We start from the raw sequence: 8,946 nt of genomic DNA on the forward strand, positions 1-8,946 counted from the left end.
ATGGCATTGCCGATACCCGCGTCGATTTTAAATAAATTATCCTGGAATACGTGGACCAGTGCTGGATTTAGTGTGAATGAATGTCGGTTTCGTTTCGACTGCCTCGCGAATTCCTGTGACACACGATACAGGAACCCATGAAAGGGTGGGCGACCAGTCTTTGAGCGGTTGGCGGGCTTAATTGACCCAGTGGAACGGAGGAGATCCGGATAACAAACAGGCTGACCTTTCTCAAGTCGAGTGCCACTCGGCGAGGAGGAGAGAACCGGGAGGCGAGGTCAGGCGATGGGTTTGGGCAGAGGTTGAAAGAGGACATGGGAAGGGGAGTGAGGAGAGGTAAGATGGGGGCATGCATTACGGTTGTCGGGTCAGCTTTAGGTCCACGTGGGCATGCTTTTGTGCCTCGCTCTTTCTGTATATGTCCTTCCCAATCCCCGCGAACCCGAAAGGACTCTCATTATGACCCTCCTCATTCATTCTTTCCCCTTGTTTACTTCTCGTGCCCTCGCTTGATGCCTTAATTGAGCCAATTATTGGCTTTTTTTTTTAAAGCCGCACCTTCGAACACAATTACTGCTCTAATATTCTACCGGCTAAGTCATGGATGCAGAACGTTTTGCTAATTAGCTCGGCCTATCTCCCATCTTAAATTGGATTTCTATCTTCAATTAACAGCTAGGCTTACTCCCTTACATACTGTATATTCCCTTCCAGACTAACAGGTACATTAGTTTCTATAATAAAATATTTTCTGTCAAGCAAATAATATCACCTGCATATAGTGGCAGTTACCTAAAGGAACGTCGCTCGATATATTGAGATTAATTATAAATATTAATAAAAATATTTATTATATTATCAAAAATATTTAATTGATATGATATTTTTAAATGATTAAAACATTATTATTTAACTACAATAAAAATTAAGTGCCCCAGCTTGTCAAAATTCTTCTCTCTGTCATGAATTCTTCAATTAATCAATGAAAATCCCAAAATCGAATCCCAAAATTAACTAAAATCCTTTACAATTAATGGAATACCCAACATCGCTTCAAATGTATATATTTCTTTTAAACCTGCCAAAAATATAATCCAAAAATATTCATCTTAGTTCAAATATATCAAAAATATTCAACTTATAATTAAGAATGATATTCCATAGTGAATTGATCCAGAGCAATGATCATACTCCTAGAATTTGAGTTATCACTGGCGAATTGACAGTAATACATATTTATTTGAGGGTTAATAAAACATTATGGTACCGCACTCCAAAAATGTGCCGGGAAATTCAAATTAAATGGCTTTATTTCCACATTATTATTCACATAACCAAATTTTGGGATTAATCACATCAGCTAACCCTCACTAATTACGTGGTAGATAAAAAGTTCTACTTTATCCAACTAAAGACAAAGCAAGGCACAATATTGTAAATCTGAGTCATGAATTTTTAAATTCCCGTCAATATCCTGCGCAAAGGAAATTAGACTATCAGCCCACGTAATTAACACCAATGTAATTCTATTAGAAAGAGAAATTTAACAATAAACAAAACAGGAGCACTAAATTTTCTAATAAAAAACAAATACTTCCATAAAGAATGAAAGTGTAAATTAAGACGTAATATGATCAACCTGGACTATTCTTTGGAATATGCAAAAAACATTGACTATAGAAAACACTCGGAACACCTGATGCGGAGTAGTGAATTCACGATTTGTAAAATGGAAAAATATATCGAGCGGAATAAAAAAAATCCCTTCCCGAGGCTATCAAATGCAGCCGTAAAATTTGCATCGACTTTAAAAGAGTTTCCTCTTTAAGTATTAAGTGCCCTGGACGGTTGCTCCGATTAGCATAACATGATCAAAGCAGTAAATGCCATAAAAATCTTGAGATGGCTGTGGGAAGTTTTCCATTCAAATTCGAAATCCATTTCGAGATCTAAATGCTAAAAAATTCTGGGCCAATCAAAGACCAGACAGACATTTAAGTTTTCCATCCGTGAGCAGTTCCGTTACCCAGCGAGCAAATGAGATGCCATAGTTGATAGAAAAATTAGATTATGCATTTTATTGGCGAAGAATATAAAGGAATCAGTTCTATTGTTAATGGGCTATTTTTTGGACTTTTTTGACGCTTGAATTGAGATCAGGCTTCCAATAAGGAAGTGCGGACAAGATTATTATGATAGGGCATCTAAATCTCTTCTTAGTATAAGCTGCAATTTTCTGGAGGGCCCTTTTAAGTGTATTTTACCCAGCATGCGAAAGATATCACTGATGTTTGTTATAATCGGAAATATTCTTCCACTAATAAAATGATAGAAATCCAACGTCGGGAAAATATTGCCGATTAAAGCCAGTTGAAGTAAAAATGTATTATTTCCCCAAACGTTTTTTTATTCAAAGCACCAATTTTTTAAGAAAGAATACCTACAAGTTAAATTCACGAACAGTGTCATTGACTTCGCGACTTCTAAAGACCATATTTCTAAAATAATTAGAGCATATCAGTTATTATTTTATGTGAAATATCGGATTTAGTTAGACAAAACTAACATGTAACATCCAAATCTTCTCTCTTTATATTCCCACCACATTTTATGAAAACTAATGATATTCTCGTTGAATGATTTTAAATATTTCACCATTCAACGTCCTTAATATATCGCCGTTTGAAGCCAGTTGCGGTAAAAATTCGTTATTCCACATAAAACCCAAGTATTTCTAACTTCAAGTGTACCCAATGAGTTGGTAATGTGGCCTAAATACTCGGGAACAGTTTAAACTGCACGTTGGTGCACGGAAGGAAGGAGCAAATCGCCTCAAGACGAAAACAGTTGACACCCTTGCCGCGGCTTGCCCAATTCTCCCATCCGGGCTAACTAACCTTCCCCATCAACACCCCCCCGCCCTTTCCTCATTTCCCCGCTACATTTCCACGGCGACTTTCAACCTTAAAGCGTTCATCCTCATTCCCAAAGCGTCTCCGCAGCGGCGAGAGGCTATCCCGAGACGTGGGAGTATCAAACACACGAACGGAACATACGCTGCCGTGGAGGGGTAATGGAACGGGGTAGATAATGCAGGGGAGGAGGAAGCTATAGCGACCAGAGTGGGAGGAACGACCAAAAAAACAGATCCCACCCCGTTGGCCAACAACAAGCTGGCATTGGACTAGTCAGGAGAGTGACGCGCCAACCTAGGCCAGCCGTCCCACTCCTTAACGCGGGAGGACTACACGGATACGTTACTTGACTGGTTGTGTAGTTCACTAACTTGTGCACGGGCGCAGCTAGGAATTAAGGCTAGGGGAGGTTTTAGGTGCAACTAATACTTACGGGTGTACAGGGTAAGCAGGAGTTGCGGGTGCCCTCCAACAAAAAAATTTGAAGAATAATGGTTTAAAATGGCGAGTTTTACGGCTTTCTAAGGGATATATACGATAAATCCTAGCACTATTCTATAAGTAATACTGGTCCAAATATGTAAAATGGATTAAACTTAAAAATTTCTCTAAGCTCTGGGGGTGGTTTTACCCCAAACCCCCCCCCCCTCGCTGCGCCACTGAACTTGTGTATACCTTAATGTGTGTCTCTGAATTTCCTAGCACTTCTAACAGCAATTTTTGCAAGTTCTAGCTTCATGCGCAGATTTCCTTCACAAGTAGGATATTGATTAATTCCATAGCTTTGGTGTCATATGTAGCGTGCATGTTCACAAACTTACGTATTCGCAATTAGTATCAATATTACTAATTATACAAGATTCGATCGAAGGAATCGTTCGAGTTGATTCCTTTATGCATTTTCTAGCGATATATGAAAATGAGTACTATAAAGGTAATAGTTAATTCACAATTGGCCGCTTCAATATAGCCTGCAAAAGCAGCTCTTTACGGGGGTATTGAACAGCCTTCATGCATGTTACTGAACTTTCCTAGAGTTTCTAACAACATTTTTTTGGCTTTGTAGACAGATTGCCTTCATAAGTACCATATAGATTAATCCCTTAGCGTGTGGGACAATGTAGTAGAGTGCATGTTAATGGAAGTAATAATCAATACACTGGTGCATGTTGGTGATGGTCTACCCCCTGCCAAACACCTCTGTTGGTAGCTTACAGGATAATATGTAGATGTAGATGATACAATGGGCAAGAAGACGTGATGTAGCTGGCTGAAAAACCGAGGAAGATACGAGCGATATTTTTAATGCCTCTTCCTACACTGGAACAATGCTTTTTCGAAGACGATATACGTCTAGCCGTGCCATCCTTTGAATTGAAGAAATGCAAATTTCGACGAACATGATGGACGTAACGTTAGCACAAATACATTGAAAGGAATACACGAAAAGACGGATAGTAATCGAAAAGAAACTGAAGTGAAAATTATAAAATTAAGAGGCTATATTCAGAAACAAAAACACCGGGGAGAAAGACGCCATAAGAGAGAGATTAATGATAATGAGGCCTAGGTCAAAATTGTTAAATCAAGAGGCTGAATTTAAAAGATAAACTTCCTCCTCGGCTATTCTTTCTTCCTGACGTATTGTTTGCACAAAAGTTACGGTATTCTCTTCAAATATTCGAGGCATTTACAGTTGATCTCTTGCAGAATTTACCCGTACATCAAATATTAAAATATAACCTCAACATTTTCTCTCATGTTAAGGTTTCAGATGTGAGATAAAGGTAAATTTTACCAAGGGTCTCATCTATGCACTATGAAAACTTCAAAGATCACAGTTTACGGCCGGTCAAACAGAAGATGCGCGTTTTCTTGACTTAACCCACTGTATCCAAACAACTGCTTTCTTATATAACAATTGAAATTAATTTTCTTGTAGAGCGAAATAGATTAACACGGCGTCTTGAAAAGAAAAAAGAAATAATTACTACTCCGCAATTTTTATTTAATTTTTGATTATTCAGCGATCTCTGAAACCAAGTGAGGTGGTTTGCAGGATGCACTCTTCAGATAATGATATGCTTCAAGCCTGAAAAACGTCGCCAGTTATGAGTGATGTTACTTGATGACTCCTCCCATGTTTGAATCCAAACACCGGCTAGACGGCTAGCTAGCTGAAAGGTTAGAGCAACCATGGGCGATCATTCCCATTGCTTCCTCTCTTGTTTGAACAAAACTATTCCACCGATATGATAGGACTGACTAAACGACGAAAGAAAAGCGGCAGCGAAATAGTATGTTCATAAAAAAATACAAAGACCGAGAGAGTCGAGGTACATATATGTTTTCTTATAATCCTTCAGATTTCGAGTTATTGACCAACCGTTGAGAAGACGGGCAGGACAAAAAATGCGGGACCGAGGAGAAACGAAATATGCGTGTTGGAAACAAAAAAACAACGCCTTGAGAGAGAGAGAGAGATCAGGAAAAAAAGACGATTAGCGTTGCGCAAGATGAAGATAGGCCATAACGGATGATATCGAGCAACGAATTGCCAAAATGCTATTCCAGGGTCACTGCATATAATTGACTCTCCATTGTCGTGTACGCGAGAAATGAAGGACTTGCATAATCGATCAATGTTTTTACTTCGCGTGCGATCAGTACTGCAAGTAAGTTTTGCCGAAAACAATTAAAGAAGACGGGAAAGAATGCTTTAAATCTTTAAGGTAAAAAGTTCCCTAACTTTTACGCGGAAATTCGTGTTTAGATAGTTGAGAATTTCAAACTGAAAAAATATGAGGATAATGACTCTTCCCTTAAAGTAAATTAAATAGGCTGCCATGAAGCTGGGAGATGTCATAATCTTTCAGAAAACATTCTTTGATAGCTTCAACTTTCCTTCAAAGATCGCTGAGAACGATGTATGACTTCCAATTCAAAAGTAAAGTTAATACAGACCGCAATTAATGGGAATCCCTCTTATATGCTTACCGAGAAGGACGATAAATCCTAGAAAAGTGATCTATTTTTAGTCAACATCGAAGTATTAACCAAGTGTCTAAACTCTATCTTAAAGTCGATTTAGGAATGTATTTTTTCCTAAATATTCAGAAGGAACTACCAGGGTGACATTAATATGTCAGGTGACAAAATTTGGCAAGCATTTATCAATTTTCCAAGTCAATTGTTTGTTTAAATACATCATAGGTATGTGGATTGGGCATTTTTATCTCAGGGAAGATTATGAGAACCAAGGAAGAGTTAAATACCGAGATATATCCGAAATGGTCAAGCAACTAATTAGGAAATTCCATCCCCGACTGAATTAGGATGGGATAAACACAAAGCATTGCGGAAAAAAACAAAATGAAACTACATTAGAGGCTTGAAGGTAAATTATTTACCACCTTATAAAAAAAGAATGAGAAAACATTAAGGTGATTTGAGGATTTATAAGTTGCGAGAAGAAGACAATGGAGGACAATAGGAGTTAGGAGGACAATAAAAATCAACATTACAGAAGAAATTACACCAAGTAACCTACAGTAGAGGTTATAATATAGGAAATTTATCATGTTTTCATCAAGTCTGGGATAATATGTGGGTTTATCTGAAAAGAAAGCGTTTTGAGATAAAAGAATAGTAATTCCAGAATCAGATGACGAATGTAAACAGTTTGAATATGGTAATCGAAGAAAAATGATGCGAAAAGCTTTCAAACACGATATTTTGATAGTGTAGGTACCAGGAATTGTGCCTTCTTTGACTGAGACGACCAACTTCTCGATTTAATCGGTTAAAGAAAACAAAAACGCCGGAAACGAACTTAAACAAAGCTTGTAGGCATAACATTTTGATAGCGTGTTCACATTGACCAAGCTGTGTGAAAAAAGGACACACTGCTTGACTGAAATCAGCAGTAAAAAAATAAAATATACAAATATTTAAAATTAAATCTACATTATAATTTTTAGGCAGGTTATTGGTCAGGATAAGAGAGTTAGTTATGAACTAGAGAGTCCAGTTTGGCCATATGTTATGGGAGAAGAGCAAAATGTATGATTGAAATCAGTGTCATAAAATAAAATAAACTTAAAGAATGAACTAAAGCGACATTGGAAACTTGTACGCAGGTTATAAGCCTGGAGCTAGACTATCGAATCGCTTATCAATTCTCTAATACTCGTTTCATTACCGAAGTCAAAGAGAGGATAGACGCTTCCCCATTGTCCCATTTAAACGTGGCTCATCCATCCAGCACTTACGTAATTTACTAATTTTGAATCTTTCCCTCATCATTCCGCCCCCTCTCTGTTTACCACGCGATCCAACCCACCTTTAACACTCGCCGAAAGCAAAGGACGCCACACGCTAACACATTTGAGAGGAACGGCGCGATAACACAGGATTGGAATGATAACATCGCTGTATCAAACACATGCTACAAGAGCACCAACAAGGGCCAATAAGAAGAAATACTCCGTTTCTCAGCAATCGCAGTGCGTGGACTTCACCTGGGCAGGAGCCTTTGACATCTCGAGAGTGATCGCCAAAGATGAGAGTTACCACTAGATACTAGTTCTTGCCGATACGCCGAGAAACTGCCAATGTAATGACTTGTAAGGTATGCGGCACGATTAGGTAGAAGTTCTTGATATCAGTAAATTTTGCCAATAATCAATAAGTATTGCGGTATTTACACAGCATTTATTTTAACGCGACGTGTTTTGTTATTACATCATCACTACCAACAATAATCAAGGTCCATTTAACGACGAAACGCGTCTTGTTCAAATAAAGCCTGTGGAAATATTGCAATGTCTCATTTAACTGACCGAAAGGACAGCTACCACCCGCTCTCCCATGCTTGGAAAAGATTTTTCAACGGAACCCACTCTCAAAAGCCCATACTACTTCAACCAAACCTGACAGGAAAAACGACGTCAATTAACACCAATGCGACATTAAAAACAGCCCAATTCTGCACGAAAATCCACTGCTGACCTGAAGACGCTGGCAGTATTGCCGCCGGAACCATCGTCAACAGAAAATGAACAACGCGGTGTGAGTTAGGAAAATATGATCACCGAAACCATTTACCCTGGAAGCCGTCGCAGGAATTTGATAACACAGGAGTTGGAGCTATCACCCACGAACTCTCTGGTGGTACCACCTCCAGTAAAAGTGTGATAGCATCAACCATTTAGCGAGACCTTTTCAGGTCTTTAGCGACACAGGATTTGGAGCCGGCAACCGCACACTCTCTGGTGATACCTACTGCTTGTCTTCAGGCGGGCCGACGGGTCCGGCTGTGTCCGCTGAAGCCCCCGTTATTCCTCGGGCTCTCTGCCCCCGCGGCACCGGCCCCGCGGGGAGATTGGTCGCGCCTCAGCGGGGGCTGGAACTGGGATTTCCAAGCGCAGGACACTAATCCAACAGGACGTGCGGGTGCGATGTCTTTGAAATGCATATAAAAAGACACCTCTCGTGGATTCAGGCTGAAGAACAGATGAAGATCTCGAAGCGTTCACGAACTGTGTTCACGGAACGATGTCGAGTACAAATCACCAGGAGGGAAAGAAGGAGTGCGCGCACTCGTTTGTCGATTGTTCTTCTCTCTTTTGTGTTTACGTAGTATTTTCGATCGTTATCAAAATCGTAATTTTTTTACGGTAAAACTTTTTTAATCCTCGCGTCTGCGTATCCACCACCGCTTGTGTTTTGTTCGATTATTATATTTTTTAGTGTTCACAGAACGCGAACGACGTTGTACAGGACAATGTCCGACAGCTACGGCAGCAGACGGTGTACTGACGGCGAGTGGGCATTGGGGAAGGTGGGGGGAGGAGAGAGGGGAGGCACGGACAGGGAGGGAGCGAGGAGGGGAAGGGGGGAGAGTGGTTTTGGAGGGGAAGTTGAGGGGGGAGGGGAGTGTGATGAAAAAATTGAGAGGGAATGGAGGGGAAGTGTGTAAGAAGAAGAAGAACAAGGCGGAGGCGGGGAAGTGCCCCCACCCCCCTCACCC

The 8,946-nt window shown here is 39.9% G+C and overlaps 1 protein-coding gene across 3 annotated transcripts in view; it reads right to left on the bottom strand.

Moving 5' to 3' along the window:
• The window catches only part of LOC124163282 (NGFI-A-binding protein homolog), a 156,637-nt gene extending 147,914 nt beyond the window's left edge, over nt 1–8,723 (bottom strand). For all 3 annotated transcript variants that reach the window (XM_046540080.1, XM_046540079.1, XM_046540078.1), the window contains exon 1: nt 8,200–8,723. The gene's annotated coding sequence lies outside the window, so the exon portion shown is untranslated. The remainder of the gene's footprint in view (nt 1–8,199) is intronic.
• Nucleotides 8,724–8,946: the final 223 nt, after the last annotated feature.

The sequence above is a fragment of the Ischnura elegans genome, chromosome 8 (genome assembly GCF_921293095.1).
Source record: "Ischnura elegans chromosome 8, ioIscEleg1.1, whole genome shotgun sequence".
In the NCBI taxonomy this organism is placed as follows: Eukaryota; Metazoa; Arthropoda; class Insecta; order Odonata; family Coenagrionidae; genus Ischnura; species Ischnura elegans.